Source organism: Watersipora subatra, chromosome 7, assembly GCF_963576615.1.
Source record: "Watersipora subatra chromosome 7, tzWatSuba1.1, whole genome shotgun sequence".
Classification (NCBI taxonomy): Eukaryota; Metazoa; Bryozoa; class Gymnolaemata; order Cheilostomatida; family Watersiporidae; genus Watersipora; species Watersipora subatra.
The window spans coordinates 49,705,207-49,726,509 of record NC_088714.1 but is presented as its reverse complement, the minus strand read 5'-3'; the positions used below and the strand labels follow the sequence as shown (position 1 = coordinate 49,726,509).

At 33.1% G+C, this 21,303-nt stretch overlaps 2 protein-coding genes and 1 long non-coding RNA gene across 3 annotated transcripts in view; 2 read left to right on the top strand and 1 right to left on the bottom strand.

The window, feature by feature from the left end:
* LOC137399974 (serine/threonine-protein phosphatase 2A 56 kDa regulatory subunit epsilon isoform-like) overlaps nucleotides 1–3,685 on the bottom strand; it is a 33,304-nt gene extending 29,619 nt beyond the window's left edge. Inside the window, exon 1 of the mRNA XM_068086259.1 lies at nucleotides 3,571–3,685. The gene's annotated coding sequence lies outside the window, so the exon portion shown is untranslated. The remainder of the gene's footprint in view (nucleotides 1–3,570) is intronic.
* A 237-nt stretch (nucleotides 3,686–3,922) lies between these two features.
* On the top strand, nucleotides 3,923–6,971 carry LOC137400309 (uncharacterized). The gene is made up of 2 exons (XR_010979255.1): nucleotides 3,923–4,056; nucleotides 6,248–6,971. It is a non-coding gene; the product is annotated as an uncharacterized lncRNA (long non-coding RNA).
* Nucleotides 6,972–12,378: 5,407 nt separating this feature from the next.
* Nucleotides 12,379–21,303, top strand: part of LOC137399443 (tectonin beta-propeller repeat-containing protein 2-like) — a 170,952-nt gene continuing 162,027 nt past the window's right edge. The window contains exon 1 of the mRNA XM_068085562.1: nucleotides 12,379–12,474. The gene's annotated coding sequence lies outside the window, so the exon portion shown is untranslated. The remainder of the gene's footprint in view (nucleotides 12,475–21,303) is intronic.

Genomic DNA, 21,303 nt, shown 5'->3' with positions numbered 1-21,303 from the left:
CAAATTTTAGCTTTAAAGACACATTACAGTGATTTACTCATTGTTATTATGTTAGGAAAGTGTCCAATGCCTTTAAAGTTGTTTCGCAGGAATACCATATTCACTCAAACAGGTTGACACCTAAAGGCATTGTTGATATTGAGAATGGCCAGTAGTCCACCGCATACATCCGTTTTGTATGATTTTGAAGCGAAATGTTAAAAGGAAAGTTACCCTTAACAAACATGTCCCGTTAGTTATATCTTACAAGAACCACAAAAATTCTACCAAATACAGCACAATATTACGTGCACCTTTTAGAAATGGAGATCACATCAAACTATTTCTGGAAAATATTATATCTTTGCTTCAATGTGTGTAGATCGACGGAGTATGCTATTCTCTGCATGTAAAAAGTGGTAGGTGACTGTATATTGAATAACGTTGCTACAAACAAGGTATTTGGCCTAATAAACTGTGTCTTGTCACCGAAACACAACAAAATACTTTGCATCAGTTTCAGACACCAAATTCATCATTGCTGGTTTCTTAAAGGTTGACTTGCAACAAAATTCACATTACAGTTATTTGGTATCAAAAGATTCACCACGTCTTACTCTGCTGTGCTGTAGGTGCACAATGTGAGGAAAAGCAATTAAAAGCTCTTGAAAGCTCAAAAACAAACAGTTAATCGCCACCATCACGAAACTGCCGTAGATTGGAATTAATTTATTTCTCTGACGTAGTCAAACCATTTGGTTAATGTGTTGACACGTGATGTTCTCACATGAAATGAAAGACCAAGAAAAGGCTCAATATAAAACTTTTCATAGCACTAGTTTATGACAAATACTTCGGGTTTTACCAAAGAGCCTGTATCACATATAGATGCTCGCTACTTTACCAGCTTTGTTTCGACTTGGTCTAATCGTCTAGTCGTAATCTGATCATGTGACCCACACTCCCTGCCAAACAGCGCGAACAATTTCTACAGCATTTCTTGACTATAACAGGTGACCAACAGGCCCATCATGTTTATCAGGGAATGATATGCACTCCTTCGAGCTAAGGTTAAAGAATTATACGAATTTTCATGGTTCATGAAAATTTTCATTTTCATGACGAAGGAGGTTGCATGAAAATGTAAACAGTAACCATCTTGTTCAATTACACCCCATTTGAGCTGTTTTGGAAAGAGATTCTAATCTATGGCAGTTTCATGATGGCGGCGATTAACTGTTAGTTTTTGAGCTTTTAAGAGCTTGTAATTACATTTCCACATATTTTGCACCTACAACACAGGAGAGTAAGGCATGGTGAATCTTTTGATACCAAATCACTGTAATGTGGAGTTTGTTGTAAGTCCACCTTTAAACATTTTCAAATGCTGTGTCTTCAAGTATGTTGGTTTGTTAGAACACATGTGCTTCCAAGTGAAACTCACAATTGCTTCAATATACCAGTCTGTCAACATACAATGAAAAAACTGAGCAAATATTTAACCTCACGCCTTAAGTAATTTCAATCCTAAGAGGTTCCAAGTTTCTCAAAGCATCTAGGTTACAGCATTTCTTTAAATAAGCTTTTACCGAAGCATCATCAATCCAACAGTTTTGTTCTCCTGTTTCTAAAGTAAAATGCGCTGGTGTGTGAAATAAACTGGACTCCTTTGCCAGATAAGTAAAATTCTCATTTACACCATTGTTACTCATTGTGAATTTAGTCAATAGATATAAATTATATATTAAATTAAAGTCATATACATGTGTATAACTTGAAACAAGCAAATAAAATGTATGTGGTGTAATAATATCTGTACAGATTGTTAACTTCAACCTCTAAAAATGGAATGTTCAGAACTTAGCCTACATAAGCATTAAAAAACATAGCTTTACTGCTGGTTGGCTTAGAGATTTGAAATCAGGACATATATAGCATTAAGTTAATATATATAATAATATATAATAATATATAATTTATGGCTAGTGACTAAATTCACAATAAGTAGCAATGCTGCAAATGAGAATTTGTTTTCCAACAAAAAGCCCAGTTTATTGCGCGCAACACAGAGAATGAAAGCCTTTTTCTATTAATGAATGTTTTGTCAATAGAGTTCTTTAAAAGAAATTTATTCTCAAAAGTGTCTCCCTATGAACAGCACTGTTAGGAGAAATGATAAGTTTTACGGGTGCTAAGTGAATCGAACAAATGACAAAGAATTCTCATGAAAGCAATTGATAGGGCATGAAACAGCTTCAACATGAAAAAGTAGTTACTGAAACTAATTAATTTTGTTTATATAGAGGTTTGGCTATATGAGTTACTTTTAACAAACTTGTGGATCAGGACTGGAAGTGAACAAAAAAGTAATAAAATGCTTGACATGAATAAATAAGGCTCCTAACAAAACTTAAATGAATAATGGAATAAAAAACTGACTTACTTTTTCCAACTAGTGCCTCATACTTTATCCTCAATATTTCTTAAAAATATGCCTCAGGTATCATCAAACAACAAAATATCCATATTGTTGCTGCTTTGGAAACAAAATTCCTACATCAGGTCTCCCATTCAAAACAAACTACCCTGATATAAGTAGGCCTATACCATAAATTAGGACTTACAAGTCCAAAACTGAGCAGATTAAGAATGTTTGACTAAAATATCTGTCTCCACAGAATTCAGCAAGAATTGGATGAAAATGTTTTAATGTTCATGAATATTAATTGAGCTAAATATTTAATATGAAAAGATTCATCTTATCAGCTAATATAGGAAAAGATTCTTGTTCTAGGGTCTAACAATAATAATTGCTACAGCCAATACATTTGCATGGTTCGACTTTGTTAATGAGAGCTTTTTCAAAATTTGCCAAAATGACAATTTGCTGGTCAAACTATTTTACTTTCCCCAAGCCGAAGGACTGATACACTACTTAGGCCTACTACAAATACACTAAATTTTCTATCCTTTAATGAAAAGAATCAAAGTTATATAGCTTTACCTTATCAACATATAACTGCATTAGTATACTCACGATTGCAACTAACAGTCTGGTCTGATAGTAGACTTCCAAGGGATATTTTGAAAGAATATAGGTCTATACCCTGAGACGTGAAAAAGGGTAAGATCATTACCTCGAACAAATTAGCGAAGGTTAATAATCCGCAACAATTCTTCAACAAGAGAAAACTCCTCTTGTCTTTGCAATATCACAACTTTTACCTCTCAAAACTATTTTCACTGTTAATTCTAATCATCGACATCTAGTTAACCTAAATTTTTTCTCAACACTTTGCGATACGGGCAAATGTTCTGCTGGATGTTTAATAATGGACGGAAGGCTGAAATTACGTAATGTTGTTTTTAAAAAGAGTTCAACACAGCAAAATAAAAAATATCTGCTTTCTAGAAGATTAACTGTGTAAACGGGGTTAAAACAAAGATCATTTTACGCTAATCCCTGTTAGTGGATGTTTGACATTTGTTTGTTTGTGAAAAACAAACGTCATTGGGACAACTATGCTACACGCTGGCGCAAGCTAAAGCAACAACGTTACATACTTTGTATACAATTTTGGTAAACACAACCTTTTTATTGGCGTTAAGGTGATCTATTGCTGCGGTATTTCTCCTGATTGCCCAATTTTACTACTAAAAACACAGATCTCTTGTTGCCATTCACCGGACTCTCGTCAACTGCGTTATTACAAATACTAGTTTACTTTCCTAATGTACAAACGGCGATCGTGAGCAAAGCCGATTAACATTTAAGCTTACTTCCGCACTGTACGAATCCATTACTGCGACACTGACTCGCCCGCAAACTTTATCTCCAATACGGTAGCTGCAGACTACCGTTTCTTAATTACAAATATTATAGCCGACGAGATAAAACTATCTGACGGCATGGCAGAATGTAAACGATTAATACATTGCAATAGTTTCACTTGCGATGGTTTTGGTTATAAACAGCCAAATAACAAACGAATACGACGAAATGCGTGCCAATAGGTTGTTGCTTTCTAGTGTACTCTACTTAATAGAACAAGCATAAAGCGACTCTTCTGTAATACTGTAAGATATTGACTTGGTCAAACTCTGCTCTTATGAAATACCATAGTAATCTCAACTTGAATAAACAGATATGCACTCCAAATCTGTTTTTCTCATGTGAACAAACCCGTTAATTCACTGTTTTAACTTCTAGTCGACCCATTTTTTGATAGAGCTAGCATCTTTTGTATAGCAAAATTCGTGAATTAGCATTTTTAGGTAGGCTACTTGATGGAAAGAATTTGCACAAGTCTAAACCCAGGAGTTTGATTAGGTTAGTAACTCGTGACAATTGTATGGTGCTGCTGATTGTTACTGCTAGTGATGGTAAGTCACGATGATAGATCATATCAAAATAATATACAAGTGTTTTAATTTAGCCTAAATCAAGGTTCCATGAATGTAATTCTAACCAAAAACACGAATACAACCAACAGCAGTCTTATCGACAAAGGTACCGTAAAAACAGTATACATGTATCTTTCTTTTCAGGCTGCGCACCAATTACCCAAAGTAAGGCATGTCAATTATAACATGTATCAAATGAATGTACGGCAGATGCAAATATCTTGTTTAGTAAAACAAACTCAAAAAATACTATCAGAAAATATAAATGCTGAAGAAACGTCGACATAACACACCACTGCTTGAATATACAACTAGCTAACCATGTCCGACTGAACTAAATTATGACATTTCAGAGGTCGAGGTATTGAAAGGTTATAATAACGCCACCTACATGTACTTGAAAATGTTCACAATATTTTAACTAAAAAGTTATTAATGATTACTTTGTACTTTGTTTCTTTGTAATTCAGACACCATATAATATTTAGCCTGTGCCACAAGTTTAAAAACCTCCCTTTATAGTTTTCCAACAAACAATTCTAGTTTAGGGTTTTTTGCCTTGAGTTTTCTGTGTAGTAGAAGAATGCAAGTAATACATATATTAGCCGAAAGCCCATAAAGTTATAGTTCTGATGATATATAATTTTGACAACTTCAAGACAATGATGTAGCCACAATTCAAGCTTAGAAGTCAAAACTTTTGTCTCAAACTTTTGTCCGACACTCTAGATGCAACCAATTTAACTTTGATTTCAATGTCATCACTCAATCCTTCTAGCCACCGTATCTCTTAAGAAAGAAATACTTTCAAGAGCTTCTTTTCTTTCTTGACAAAATTCTTCCACAAATGCTGTAATAACCTAAATAATCTACAAGAGAAAGCTTGATGTTATGTCGTATGGTTTGGAAAGTGACAGGATTCTAGACATCGTCGAATGAAGTTATGTATATTTGTAGCCTCAGCCTACGCTACATCGCTTTCACTCCCCAATTAGCAGTAATAACAAATACTTTCATCACATAATAGATGACAGCAAATATTCATTTTATTAGACATAAAAATACATGTATGATGTGCATAATACTTTGACATCTATCGTATGCACATCTTGCAAGTTCGCCATGCTGAAATGGTAAATTTCTCTTTCCAATTTTTCACAATATAACAAGACTACATTTGGTAGCTGTCTCGCTCAACTCTTTGTAGCGGGTGACTCTTTGTACTCTGTTGTTGCTGGTCTGCCAGCTTTTGAGGCATTAAGTCCTATTTGTCTTTCTCGCCCTTAGTACTGATCATAATTATCAAGACGAGTGCTATAGTGACGACGTATGTTATACTCACTAATAACAGATATTGTGTTACTAAAGATCGCACAATTGGATTTTTCTGCACCTTGCTTCACAAAATATTTGCTTTTCCATTCATTGTTAAAAGTTCATCCTTCTGATCAACTTTCCTACACGTCGCAGCCATGCCTAACACTGACTGAAAACAGAGTTTACTCACCATCCCATGTAAGTTTTGTTGGGACTTCCCCTTCTACCTACCCAAAACCTGAATACTGATGACAGAGAACTTATTATATGAGGAAACCCTCAACTTCATGTACCTCTATCCATTAAAAAGTGCTCATCGCCAATACTGTTGTTGCCTGTACAAAATATTGGTCTCAATATTGACATATATAGTACATGTACTCTGTTGATATCTTGTAAAAGGGATGCTCATTGACCTAGCAGTGCATATTGCACATATTATGAAAAATTATCAGAATGAGGGTCGCATAAAAGATGGCCAAAGGCCACACGCGGGTCCAGGGCCGCCTATCGCTCAACACTAATCTAGGATTTAAATGTGTTGCAGGAATTGTGTTAATAAGATCATTAGCACAAATTGATGAGAGATTTCAAGAACCGATCATATGAAGATGCTTCAACTTTGAACAAAAAAATGTATTTGAGTAAAGAAGAGGACTACCCCTTTTAGCTAACTTCCAGTCAACTTTTAAAGACTTGTTCATTAGATACACTGTGAGATCATGTTTCGATTGGTTTTAAACTTTTGCTGTCCTATTCTGTATTATTAATATATATTTTTATTGCAGTGTGTTAATCATACACATAACAGTTCATTCTTTTTGTATAATAAAAATTGAGAATAATAAATATTTAGAATACTTAACCTAAATGTTCAAACATATGAAACAGCTTTTCACCTCTTGGAAAATCTTTTTGCTTTACTTCCAGATATTTTGATGCGAGATGTCTTTCTGAAACATTTTTGTTATCAATATATTCTTTATTTTTGCTTAGTTGGTTATCCTTTGGTAGGAAGAGTAGATATTTTAAAGGAAATGGTGTTAGGAGCATATGTACATTTTGACGGTGTGAAAAACCGTAAGGCAAAGCCTGTTTACATATTGGGCACGAAAGCAATAAAAATAAATTTGAAAATATAGATTTTGGAGTATTCCAAGGGGCATTATCATTTTTATAGTGTACTCTCAACCCTGTTTCAATATCCATGCTCTTTAGGACCAAGACAACGTGGAGCAGTATTTTCATACAATAAAATATTTTTTCAGTCATATATATTATGTAATATTATATAATATTTGTCATATTCACAGGTGACAGTAAAATACTGGACAAAGATAAGGCAAATGATGAATATCAACATATTCTTGTAGTATATACGTATACACTGACACTCAATTAAGATCACAACATGAGTGTACTCTTGAATAGATCATGTCTGTACAATTTTTACACAGTTTTTTTAAGCACCATTACAACTTTCCTCCCGCATTTGTCTTGATCAAAAAAATTACTTAAAAATCTGAAATTTATTAGTTTTCGTGTCTTTAGAACAGAAGATTTTCAAGTGGATTACCTAGACGCAGACTTGAAAAATTTAGTCATCAATTTCATTGATGTTAACTTGATGCTCAAATTGTTTTCCAAAAATTTTTTTCTAAATTTTCAAAATCTTTGCATGTTAAAAGAATTTACAGCAACAGTGGGAATTGCTAATGCAAGAAACTTTGGATTTACAATGAAGTTCTGAACAAGATTAAGAAACAGGATTATTGATCTAAGCAATGCTTAAATTCCTCACTGCAGAATATAAAATGTAAATATAAATTCAAGATTGTACATAACAAGGGAACAAGAACATGCGAGTTGAACAATCTCAATATTTTACTAAAATCTATCATCACAGGTAATTTTAAAGGCTTATTATCAACAGTTACGCAATTCATAGACTTTCAAAGGTACTTCAAAAACCTTTCTGCAAATGAGAAAATCTGGATACCTCAAACAGGTTACCATCTGCTGTAAGACATCGGACAAAAATATAATGAAGGAACTATGAAGAACTAGCCGAATGCTTGGCGTTGCACGAATATTAAAAACAGCTTATAAACAGTTGCAGGTAATGCAGTTGCTTGCCATTAGCCTGGCACATTGCCAAAGACTAATTTAAGAACGCTACATCCGTATTGCTAAACTTACCAACATGAGCCGTAAAAGTAAGCTTTAGTCTAGTTGCGTAACGCAGAATTTTATGCCTATACTAACCTCAAATGGCGTTTCCTGCCTCAAAGTCAATGCATCTTAATTGGTAAGATATTTGCTTGGCAAACGGGAGGTTCTGAGATCAAATCCAGCATGAAATAGATGTTTCATTTTCAAATTTTAATAGCTATATTTGGGCAAATCCAAACACACGTACACACAAACGTACACACAAGCGTACACACAAACGTACACACAAACGTACACACAAACGTACACACAAACTTTGAGATGTATATCTTCTCTATCTTCTTCTATATATATATTTCTCAAAGTTTGTCGTATGTAGGTTTGTAGGATTGATTCTCCAGCAATAGATCTCAAAATTTTGGAATAAATATTCCATACTGAAGATTCGATCTCGGACCCTGCCGTTCACCAGTCTGACGCCTTACCCACTAGACTACAGAAATCAAATTGCTAGCTTGTCAATATAAGTCATTATATTAGACAAATACCTAACTGCTTTGCGTATGACGCGGGTCATAGCATAACGTCACGAGTAGATCTTCGCTCACATTATTAAACTGGCTAATAGTGAGCAACTCTCACTACTTCTCATTGTTTATAAGACAAAACACTTTTTTCATAATATGTAGTTTGAAAGCTAGAATGGCAAATGTTGTTATATGTTAAATATAAATCAATTTTTTTTCCAAAGACTTCTCTATTACCCCGGCAACGCCGGGGGGGGGGGGGGGGAGGGCACAGCTAGTATATATATAGATTGAGAAAAGCCAGTTGCGATAGCTGGATAACTTGTTTAGCAATGCTTTCTCTCAAAGCCAAAGTAGAATCTGCATTCTAACTCAATGTTTTCCGCTGCATAATATGAGAATGTTCAATTGAAAAAGAGTCTATTTAATATAATATCACTTTACATAAGCATATTATGTAAGAGTGCATCATTAGTAAAGATGCCCATCAAGGGGTGGCATTCGTTGATATACAAGACTATGGCTTGCACAAATAAATGTATTCGTGACATAAGCCAGACACAAAATTCAATTAGTAAACAGAATTATTCCACAAAACTAATTTTATTCCAGCGATACAGACAGAGGCGACTAGCAAGCGTATACACACATCCTTAATATAAACAAAATACTGCTTTATGCAGACAAGCCTTTCTAGGGGTCAATCTAGTGGTCAATGTCAAACTTGGAATTCTCAAATATTATCATTATTAGTGTCAGTATAAACTTCTGTGTACGAAGATTTAGTCAAAGTTACTTACACCAAATTTATCTCACGTAATGCAGTGGTAGGAACTGTGGTGAATACTTCAAGATCTAAATGAGATGCTTGATTAACTGAAAGAAAAACTGGACAGCTGTTCAAGATAGCTAGTGATATAAAAAGCTTTATCAGGGTGAGTCTTTAGCCTTCATGCTATTTATTTTCAATAGAAATGGTGAAAATCTAAAAAACCAACACCAGTGCTGTCGAAATGATATAAGATAAACATGATGCATAAGTTGAATAAACTGTTAACATAAGGTACCTTGTCTTGTTATGATTTAGCAGACATTGTGTCAACATGTGCATTTTCTAACTAGGCAATTGCGAGAACTACTAACAGATGAACTGTATGGAGTATAGCTTCTTTCGAATGCTGTTAATATCATGGAGCATCGGCAACTTTCCGCCATCCCTTGCTAGATAAAGTTATGTAGCAAAGAGAGTCGGAATTGACGTTTATGACAATATTTTGTGGCTCAGGGCAACCAACCAAAGACATTGAAGGGTGCAGATAGATCGCCTGAAATAGTAAAATCTTATTTCTCTCTATTGCTATTATCTGTACAAATATATTTCAAATCATTGACTCTTTTGTGCCTATCTATTGACTATTCCAAGTAGATATTAATGCATACCATTGTACAGTTAACGCTCGATTAGATTGTAACTTGCTGAGGAGCAAACATTGAACTTATGAGAATGGTAGCTATTATCAATCTATAAAACAATGTTTAATTTCCTGAGAAATCCCGGGTATAATTATTGTAAGACAAACAAAGATTGATCTTTGCAATATCAAAACCTTTTAGAGAGGTCTGGATTAATGTATGAGAATTAAGCAACTTCCACCATTGGCTGTAGAATATAATCAAAGCATTGCTGTCTCTGTTTCTAAGTTAAAGACTGCGTAGCGAGTACGACCTGTAGAATACTACTAGCATATGTACATTTACATGTATATTTGGAATACCAATAGATAAGTACACTAGAGTCAATGGTTGTAAAGAAAAATGTACAGATTGAAGCAATAGAGTGAAAAAATATTTTACTACATGTATTTCAGACGATCTATTTACAACCTTCAACAAGAGAATGTCTTTGGGTGCTTTGCAGGATTATTGTCAGTTTCAGATTTCAAATTATTACACGTTGAACCTGTTGGTACTTTTTTCAAGACTTGTGGCTTTTCACATTGGTCTGTTGGTTTCCGCGATTCAACCAGTTCTTGTCTGACCTTAAAAGCTGATGTTTGTTAAAACACCGCCGACATACATGTATTTCTTAAAATAACTGTTGGTAAGTTTGAACACTGTGTATAACTTAAAAAAGATAATATTACTAGCCAAATGCTTGACATTGCATGGGTATCAAAAAGGTTTTTGCACAGAAAGTTTATTTTCAAATAACATATACAATATCTACCATGATAACTGTTGAATGAAGATATTTGTTTATTTTTGTGTGCTGGCCAATGCATAACTAAAATATCTGAAAGTTTGAGGCACAGCTAAATCAGTTTGTTGAAAAACATTCCTTACTTCTTATGCTACACATTCGCTCAAGAGTTAAAACAACTTATAAACAGTGACAGGTTATGTAGTTACCATTGCCTAAGTTTCGTTACCCAATGAATTTGAGTAACTTAAGCTAGTAACCATGCAGCCAACTTGCCACTTTTCAAAATGATTGCATATGATCATTACACATGATAACCTCTCTGGCACAGTCGATTACTGAAGCATACGTTTGTGCGTATTGTAACCAACCGCTATTAATTGGACATATGACAACAGACAAACACTTGAGTTTATATATCTAGATAAAAGTTTTCCATATGCAGAATTATTGATTTTTCCAGACTGAAATCGAAATTCATACTCCAATGATGAGATTGCCTTGGATCATCAGAGCTGCATTATTGAAACATTTATGATTGACCGTAAGGTATCTGTAACAACAAATGTGTGGACAAAGCTGACTGAATTAGATGGATTGACATGTTTGAAGTTTTACTGTTTAAATGGCAGTCATGGAGAGAACCAAAATTTTAATAATGATAAACATCGTAATTAATAATTACATAAAAAAGAAAGCTGACAATGGTAATATGAAAAAAATTTGGTGAAGATGCAATGAACCGAGTTGTACATTCAGAATTTGCTATCGTATTTGAAAATCAAACTGTGAGAAACTCAGTTTCATAAGGTCATCCTTTATTTAGAAGAATATAAATTTTGTAATAAACACAATAAAAACATGATTGACTACATAGCTGTAAAGCCAGTGTGAATGCAGTGCGCCACAATTGTCAATAGCTATTTCACTTGGCGATTTCAAGTAATTGTTCCGTTATCTCCAGTAAGCTTGCAGAATTAACAATGAGTTGAGTTGTGCATTGATTTTTATGATTGATATCAAAAATTGCGTTTTCTTTATTCTGAGTTTTAATTTGCTAACAATAACTTAATCTATTTAAAAGACTAGCAGCTTCATAATTTAAACTTGATCATATAATATTCCTACTCTGAATCAATGCTGTTATTACTATTAGATAAAATTATCTACTATTTTTCTCTGTAAAGTTACATGTTCATTTTGTATCATTAATTCGCATTAAAAAAAAACTTCTTATTTGATCTGAAACAAAAAATTGATTGAAATTCTGTAGTGCACAATATATTGTTATTACTTTACTAAAAATAGAATGCGGAATCACATCATCTTAATTTTTAAGTGCATTTTCAGAATTAAGGCCAATCTACCACTTTTCTATCCTACATTTAGATCGACCAACAATTGCCTGATAAGATTCCCTAATAAGATCTGATGTAAGCACTATCTACACAGTTTTAAATATGGTTATTGTGACATTAGGTGGATGGGTTTAATAAAGATGTTTAGTTGTATCAATGGCCTATCAATTATTTTTGTTTAGCATACAGGAAACACGACTGCCCAGAAACTTTCGGATTGGGAGTTGTTCACACGTGTTAAAAGCCTGAAATAGAGTTTGGGAGTTGCTTACTCAATGTCATCACTAAGCAAAGTTCCTAACCGGCTTTTTGGAAAGGTAATGGGAACGGGTTAGGAAAAAACGAACTTGCTTAAAACTCGTCATGTGATAACCACGTGGTCAATCAAAAGTATTAAACAAATCTGTGTCGCTCGTTAGTTTTCGGATTCAAATTTGGTGCTTCAAAAGTGTAGACTCCGGGTTAATCATACCTTGCAATTTACCTTCAAACGAACATAAACACTTCTACGTGTAGGGTATGCACAATTTATTGGCGCAGGTTTAATAATAACCATATAGTAGCAACATAACAACTAACAAGTACTAACTTGTAAGGGCGTTATTTGCACGGAATGTTTTATACTGCGTTATTATCACTGTTTGTAAGTCACCCGCAAATTTATAATGTTTTGCAAAATAGTGACATTAATCTGAAGCTTTTAAGCATGAAATTGTTAAGACAACTTTTGTAACTAAAGGTTATTTAATATATGTGTTTAGCCGTTCAAGGTTTTACTCATCTCTTTGAGGAAGTCTTATTCACTGACAGGGTCAATTAATGTTAAGGTAATCGGCAGTTTTAAGATCTTACTGTTTGCCATTGCCTTGTTCTTTTTGTTTTCTATTCATAGTGACAGTAGCGTTTATTGTTTGTGAAACAGAGTTGTGCTGAAGACGGCTGCAACATTGCTGCACCACATTTACACACATACATTACACACGTTTCTTCGACTATAAAGTTTGCCTCCTTTTTTTCTTTAATTTCAAATTAATTTGGAACTAAAGAGCAACAATTATTCCTAAAACATGAATTAATTTCACTACAGCCAAATCAAGTTTATATTGTTTTTTGGATACCCAGGTTGCTGTTGTTTTCGACTTGAAATAAATGAAACATTGAACATTAGTCAAATACATAAACATGTTATGCTCTGTAAGTTATGACGCATTTATTATTGAGACAAAACAAAGAATAGTTTTTCTAAAGGTCACGTGGCACAATCGTTTAGATTCACTTAAAGAGCTCTATTACCTTTTCAAAATCTTAAAACGCTCCCAAGTTGCTTTTATTGTTGTATATATGTTTATCTTTTTAGGCTAACATGTTTTCGCTGCAGTACTTGAATAAAAAATATATACTAATAATGTAGAGCTGACTGTCCATGAAGTATGCTTTTTAAAGGCCCGCGTCAGTTGTCTTTTATCCTAAAACTTGTGTACATTTCATCACATCTAGCTGATGCAAACAAGAGAGCCATTGCATTTGTTGAGCTACTGTTTACTAAGCTAGTAAGCCAGCATGCAACTGACCTAATAATTTTTTTCGAGTTGTGTCGCCCGTGAGCATCAATAATAGGCTATTGTTCTAGATTGTTCTATGGTTTAAGCAGTAGAACAACCTAATATAGTTTTTAAACAATCTATTCTAGATTATTTCAACCAGGTAATGCGTGATCTCAATCTATAATAAGTAACTATGTTCAATGTATATTCAATAGGCTATCTTTGGTAGATAGCTTGCAATAAAAATAGTGTGAGTTTAATTAAACAGACCGTTAGTAATTTTTCATAAAAAACTTAAATCAGCATCAATGTTTGCATGAGACCAAGCGGTCAGTCTGACAGGAGAACTGCTACTTTCCTCAGCTATAGTTGGCAATGAGATGAGCTGGTGTGTCATTTGTCCATTTGTGACGTCTACAGTACTATGAATATTCCAATATGGACTATTTGCTATGGAATATATATTATTCTGTAGCAAACCTCCATATTTGACAAGCCAGCCCAATTATATCTTTTGTCCATTTGTGACGTTTACAGAGCTATGAATAGTCCAGTATGGACTATTTGCTATCGAATATATATTATTCTATAGCGAACCTCCATATGTGTCAAGCCAGCCCAATTATATCTGCCCTATTATGTTTATTCTAAATTATTTCTTTAGTCTTAATGCTGCATGTTTTAATGTGATTTTCTATTAAAAGTCCGAGTATTTAAGTCATCTAATTCAGTATTTCTAAATTTTTCCATTGTAATTGGGTTAACATACATACTAAACTAAATTCGTATGCGCAGTTTGCTTTTCACAAAGTAGTAAGTATATGTGACAAAGTATGAACTTGACTGTAACAATGTTTGTTATCTATACAGTGAAGTTAATATCAAGTTAACTAACCGAATGTAACTGTTCTGTTTCAACTACATTGCAAAGGCTTCCTTCACAGATCATTGCTGCAGATATATATTATTGTTGTAATGTTTCCGACTGGTAAAACTGTAGAAAGTTCTGAAGTATACCACAGGAAACACTATAGTCCTTGGTTTTCATGTGGTAATTTGTCAGCGGCGAAACGATAACACTGTTTATCTCAAATATGTTTTAGCTGCAAAAGATGTAACAGGTGAAGATTGTGTTACAACATAGATTCTTTAATCGAAATGCTTGTCGTATTGTCCTTTAATTGTTTCCAAACAATATTTATTGTTTAAAACATCATTTGCATCAAATAACCCAAAATGTTTCGTAGAAACTCATCCAAAGTGTATCTAGTACTCACAGAGTGGAGGTTTCTGCTACGCCTAAGTATTGGCAAAAATGTTTAAAATTGTTTAAGAAATGTTAAAGCGTTTATTGTTTTAATTGGCAGATTAGTTTAGTAAAATAAGAAAGGTTTTTGCTCACTTTTTGTTTTTTTAAATAGTGCAGCTCTTCTCTATTTGTTTTTAGCAATAAACACCCTACGACTGACGAGAGCAATCTCATACCTCTTTGCTTTGAATGAGACATAAAAAGCTATTAAAAACCTGAATAAAAACAGATGCATTTGGAATATATAAAAACAATATGTTATTGCTAGGTTCTAAAAACATTTTCCCTAAGCAGACACTTAAAAAAGCTGTTCAAGTATTTTTTTTCGCGTAAGGGCACGCATTTTTTATGGTATGGCTTCATGGATTTTTCTTCTGGTATGTCTTTACGCATAACGCTAGCTGCAGTATTCAACATGAAGCCATGAAAGATTGGCATGTGTTCCAAGTATGTGCCCAATTTGTTCTTTGGTATAGCCAGTTGGACAGTGTAGTGTATTGGATAAATGGCTGTCCGCAGAACTGGAGGTTGTGAGTTCAAATCCAGTTTGCAGCAGTTTTCTCATTCAGCCTGTCTGTCCACCTATAGCTATAAAAAACTATCGCTATAGCTGGACAGACGAATGTACAGACGGACAAACATTGAGAATTGCGTACATAGATTATGAGCTTTTGGTCGCTTGGTCCCTAATGTTTCGAGGATGATTCTGAAGTTTTAAGTTGATGGCCTATTAATTATTGAGATATTGCCAAAATACTGAGGATACTTCTAACCGAGCGCAAAATGAAAATGGCTGCCATCAGAACATTAGTTTTCAATAAGACACTGAATGAAAGTTTTTGTAATGAAAGCTCAAAAATAGACAAAGCTAGAAAACTTCTCATCAACAAGAGCTTTGTACTCAAACTAGTTGTTTTCTTATTCATAACAAATATACACATTCTATTAGATATCAGACTCAGTGTAATACAATCATTATGTTTCTTCAGTTATCTCTAGAACATTACATCATTGAAAGTGTGAAAAAAACTATTCACTCTGTTTGATTTATGTATGTTTTTCCATTAAGTTCTGCAAGCTTGGCGCTTCAGTATGGTGTTCTGTTCAGAAAGAATTGGGCCATTCTAAGTGCTTTAACTGACACTGAAAAGTTGCTAATACTATCTATCATGAGGGGAACCTGTTGTATATACAAGATTATAGGCTTTAAAGTGTTAAAGTTGCTAATACTATCTATCATGAGGAGAACCTGTTGTATATACAAGATTATAGGCTTTAAAGTGTTAAAGTTGCTAATACTATCAATCATGAGGGGAACCTGTTGTATATACAAGATTATAGGCTTTAAAGTGTTAAAGTTGCTAATACTATCTATCATGAGGGGAACCTGTTGTATATACAAGATTATAGGCTTTAAAGTGTTAAAGTTGCTAATACTATCTATCATGAGGAGAACCTGTTGTATATACAAGATTATAGGCTTTAAAGTGTTAAAGTTGCTAATACTATCTATCATGAGGGGAACCTGTTGTATATACAAGATTATAGGCTTTAAAGTGTTAAAGTTGCTAATACTATCAATCATGAGGGGAACCTGTTGTATATACAAGATTATAGGCTTTAAAGTGTTAAAGTTGCTAATACTATCTATCATGAGGAGAACCTGTTGTATATACAAGATTATAGGCTTTAAAGTGTTAAAGTTGCTAATACTATCAATCATGAGGGGAACCTGTTGTATATACAAGATTATAGGCTTTAAAGTGTTAAAGTTGCTAATACTATCAATCATGAGGGGAACCTGTTGTATATACAAGATTATAGGCTTTAAAGTGTTAAAGTTGCTAATACTATCAATCATGAGGAGAACCTGTTGTATATACAAGATTATAGGCTTTAAAGTGTTAAAGTTGCTAATACTATCAATCATGAGGAGAACCTGTTGTATATACAAGATTATAGGCTTTAAAGTGTTAAAGTTGCTAATACTATCTATCATGAGGAGAACCTGTTGTATATACAAGATTATAGGCTTTAAAGTGTTAAAGTTGCTAATACTATCTATCATGAGGAGAACCTGTTGTATATACAAGATTATAGGCTTTAAAGTGTTAAAGTTGCTAATACTATCAATCATGAGGAGAACCTGTTGTATATACAAGATTATAGGCTTTAAAGTGTTAAAGTTGCTAATACTATCTATCATGAGGAGAACCTGTTGTATATACAAGATTATAGGCTTTAAAGTGTTAAAGTTGCTAATACTATCTATCATGAGGAGAACCTGTTGTATATACAAGATTATAGGCTTTAAAGTGTTAAAGTTGCTAATACTATCAATCATGAGGAGAACCTGTTGTATATACAAGATTATAGGCTTTAAAGTGTTAAAGTTGCTAATACTATCAATCATGAGGGGAACCTGTTGTATATACAAGATTATAGGCTTTAAAGTGTTAAAGTTGCTAATACTATCTATCATGAGGAGAACCTGTTGTATATACAAGATTATAGGCTTTAAAGTGTTAAAGTTGCTAATACTATCAATCATGAGGGGAACCTGTTGTATATACAAGATTATAGGCTTTAAAGTGTTAAAGTTGCTAATACTATCTATCATGAGGAGAACCTGTTGTATATACAAGATTATAGGCTTTAAAGTGTTAAAGTTGCTAATACTATCAATCATGAGGAGAACCTGTTGTATATACAAGATTATAGGCTTTAAAGTGTTAAAGTTGCTAATACTATCAATCATGAGGGGAACCTGTTGTATATACAAGATTATAGGCTTTAAAGTGTTAAAGTTGCTAATACTATCAATCATGAGGAGAACCTGTTGTATATACAAGATTATAGGCTTTAAAGTGTTAAAGTTGCTAATACTATCTATCATGAGGAGAACCTGTTGTATATACAAGATTATAGGCTTTAAAGTGTTAAAGTTGCTAATACTATCTATCATGAGGGGAACCTGTTGTATATACAAGATTATAGGCTTTAAAGTGTTAAAGTTGCTAATACTATCAATCATGAGGGGAACCTGTTGTATATACAAGATTATAGGCTTTAAAGTGTTAAAGTTGCTAATACTATCTATCATGAGGAGAACCTGTTGTATATACAAGATTATAGGCTTTAAAGTGTTAAAGTTGCTAATACTATCAATCATGAGGGGAACCTGTTGTATATACAAGATTATAGGCTTTAAAGTGTTAAAGTTGCTAATACTATCTATCATGAGGAGAACCTGTTGTATATACAAGATTATAGGCTTTAAAGTGTTAAAGTTGCTAATACTATCAATCATGAGGAGAACCTGTTGTATATACAAGATTATAGGCTTTAAAGTGTTAAAGTTGCTAATACTATCTATCATGAGGGGAACCTGTTGTATATACAAGATTATAGGCTTTAAAGTGTTAAAGTTGCTAATACTATCAATCATGAGGAGAACCTGTTGTATATACAAGATTATAGGCTTTAAAGTGTTAAAGTTGCTAATACTATCAATCATGAGGAGAACCTGTTGTATATACAAGATTATAGGCTTTAAAGTGTTAAAGTTGCTAATACTATCTATCATGAGGGGAACCTGTTGTATATACAAGATTATAGGCTTTAAAGTGTTAAAGTTGCTAATACTATCAATCATGAGGAGAACCTGTTGTATATACAAGATTATAGGCTTTAAAGTGTTAAAGTTGCTAATACTATCAATCATGAGGAGAACCTGTTGTATATACAAGATTATAGGCTTTAAAGTGTTAAAGTTGCTAATACTATCTATCATGAGGAGAACCTGTTGTATATACAAGATTATAGGCTTTAAAGTGTTAAAGTTGCTAATACTATCAATCATGAGGAGAACCTGTTGTATATACAAGATTATAGGCTTTAAAGTGTTAAAGTTGCTAATACTATCAATCATGAGGGGAACCTGTTGTATATACAAGATTATAGGCTTTAAAGTGTTAAAGTTGCTAATACTATCTATCATGAGGAGAACCTGTTGTATATACAAGATTATAGGCTTTAAAGTGTTAAAGTTGCTAATACTATCAATCATGAGGAGAACCTGTTGTATATACAAGATTATAGGCTTTAAAGTGTTAAAGTTGCTAATACTATCAATCATGAGGAGAACCTGTTGTATATACAAGATTATAGGCTTTAAAGTGTTAAAGTTGCTAATACTATCAATCATGAGGAGAACCTGTTGTATATACAAGATTATAGGCTTTAAAGTGTTAAAGTTGCTAATACTATCAATCATGAGGGGAACCTGTTGTATATACAAGATTATAGGCTTTAAAGTGTTAAAGTTGCTAATACTATCAATCATGAGGAGAACCTGTTGTATATACAAGATTATAGGCTTTAAAGTGTTAAAGTTGCTAATACTATCAATCATGAGGGGAACCTGTTGTATATACAAGATTATAGGCTTTAAAGTGTTAAAGTTGCTAATACTATCAATCATGAGGAGAACCTGTTGTATATACAAGATTATAGGCTTTAAAGTGTTAAAGTTGCTAATACTATCAATCATGAGGAGAACCTGTTGTATATACAAGATTATAGGCTTTAAAGTGTTAAAGTTGCTAATACTATCAATCATGAGGAGAACCTGTTGTATATACAAGATTATAGGCTTTAAAGTGTTAAAGTTGCTAATACTATCAATCATGAGGAGAACCTGTTGTATATACAAGATTATAGGCTTTAAAGTGTTAAAGTTGCTAATACTATCTATCATGAGGAGAACCTGTTGTATATACAAGATTATAGGCTTTAAAGTGTTAAAGTTGCTAATACTATCTATCATGAGGGGAACCTGTTGTATATACAAGATTATAGGCTTTAAAGTGTTAAAGTTGCTAATACTATCAATCATGAGGAGAACCTGTTGTATATACAAGATTATAGGCTTTAAAGTGTTAAAGTTGCTAATACTATCAATCATGAGGAGAACCTGTTGTATATACAAGATTATAGGCTTTAAAGTGTTAAAGTTGCTAATACTATCTATCATGAGGAGAACCTGTTGTATATACAAGATTATAGGCTTTAAAGTGTTAAAGTTGCTAATACTATCAATCATGAGGAGAACCTGTTGTATATACAAGATTATAGGCTTTAAAGTGTTAAAGTTGCTAATACTATCAATCATGAGGAGAACCTGTTGTATATACAAGATTATAGGCTTTAAAGTGTTAAAGTTGCTAATACTATCTATCATGAGGAGAACCTGTTGTATATACAAGATTATAGGCTTTAAAGTGTTAAAGTTGCTAATACTATCTATCATGAGGAGAACCTGTTGTATATACAAGATTATAGGCTTTAAAGTGTTAAAGTTGCTAATACTATCAATCATGAGGAGAACCTGTTGTATATACAAGATTATAGGCTTTAAAGTGTTAAAGTTGCTAATACTATCAATCATGAGGAACCTGTTGTATATACAAGATTATAGGCTTTAAAGTGTTAAAGTTGCTAATACTATCTATCATGAGGAGAACCTGTTGTATATACAAGATTATAGGCTTTAAAGTGTTAAAGTTGCTAATACTATCAATCATGAGGAGAACCTGTTGTATATACAAGATTATAGGCTTTAAAGTGTTAAAGTTGCTAATACTATCAATCATGAGGGGAACCTGTTGTATATACAAGATTATAGGCTTTAAAGTGTTAAAGTTGCTAATACTATCAATCATGAGGAGAACCTGTTGTATATACAAGATTATAGGCTTTAAAGTGTTAAAGTTGCTAATACTATCAATCATGAGGGGAACCTGTTGTATATACAAGATTATAGGCTTTAAAGTGTTAAAGTTGCTAATACTATCAATCATGAGGAGAACCTGTTGTATATACAAGATTATAGGCTTTAAAGTGTTAAAGTTGCTAATACTATCAATCATGAGGGAGAACCTGTTGTATATACAAGATTATAGGCTTTAAAGTGTTAAAGTTGCTAATACTATCAATCATGAGGAGAACCTGTTGTATATACAAGATTATAGGCTTTAAAGTGTTAAAGTTGCTAATACTATCAATCATGAGGGGAACCTGTTGTATATACAAGATTATAGGCTTTAAAGTGTTAAAGTTGCTAATACTATCAATCATGAGGAGAACCTGTTGTATATACAAGATTATAGGCTTTAAAGTGTTAAAGTTGCTAATACTATCAATCATGAGGGGAACCTGTTGTATATACAAGATTATAGGCTTTAAAGTGTTAAAGTTGCTAATACTATCAATCATGAGGGAGAACCTGTTGTATATACAAGATTATAGGCTTTAAAGTGTTAAAGTTGCTAATACTATCTATCATGAGGAGAACCTGTTGTATATACAAGATTATAGGCTTTAAAGTGTTAAAGTTGCTAATACTATCTATCATGAGGAGAACCTGTTGTATATACAAGATTATAGGCTTTAAAGTGTTAAAGTTGCTAATACTATCAATCATGAGGGGAAC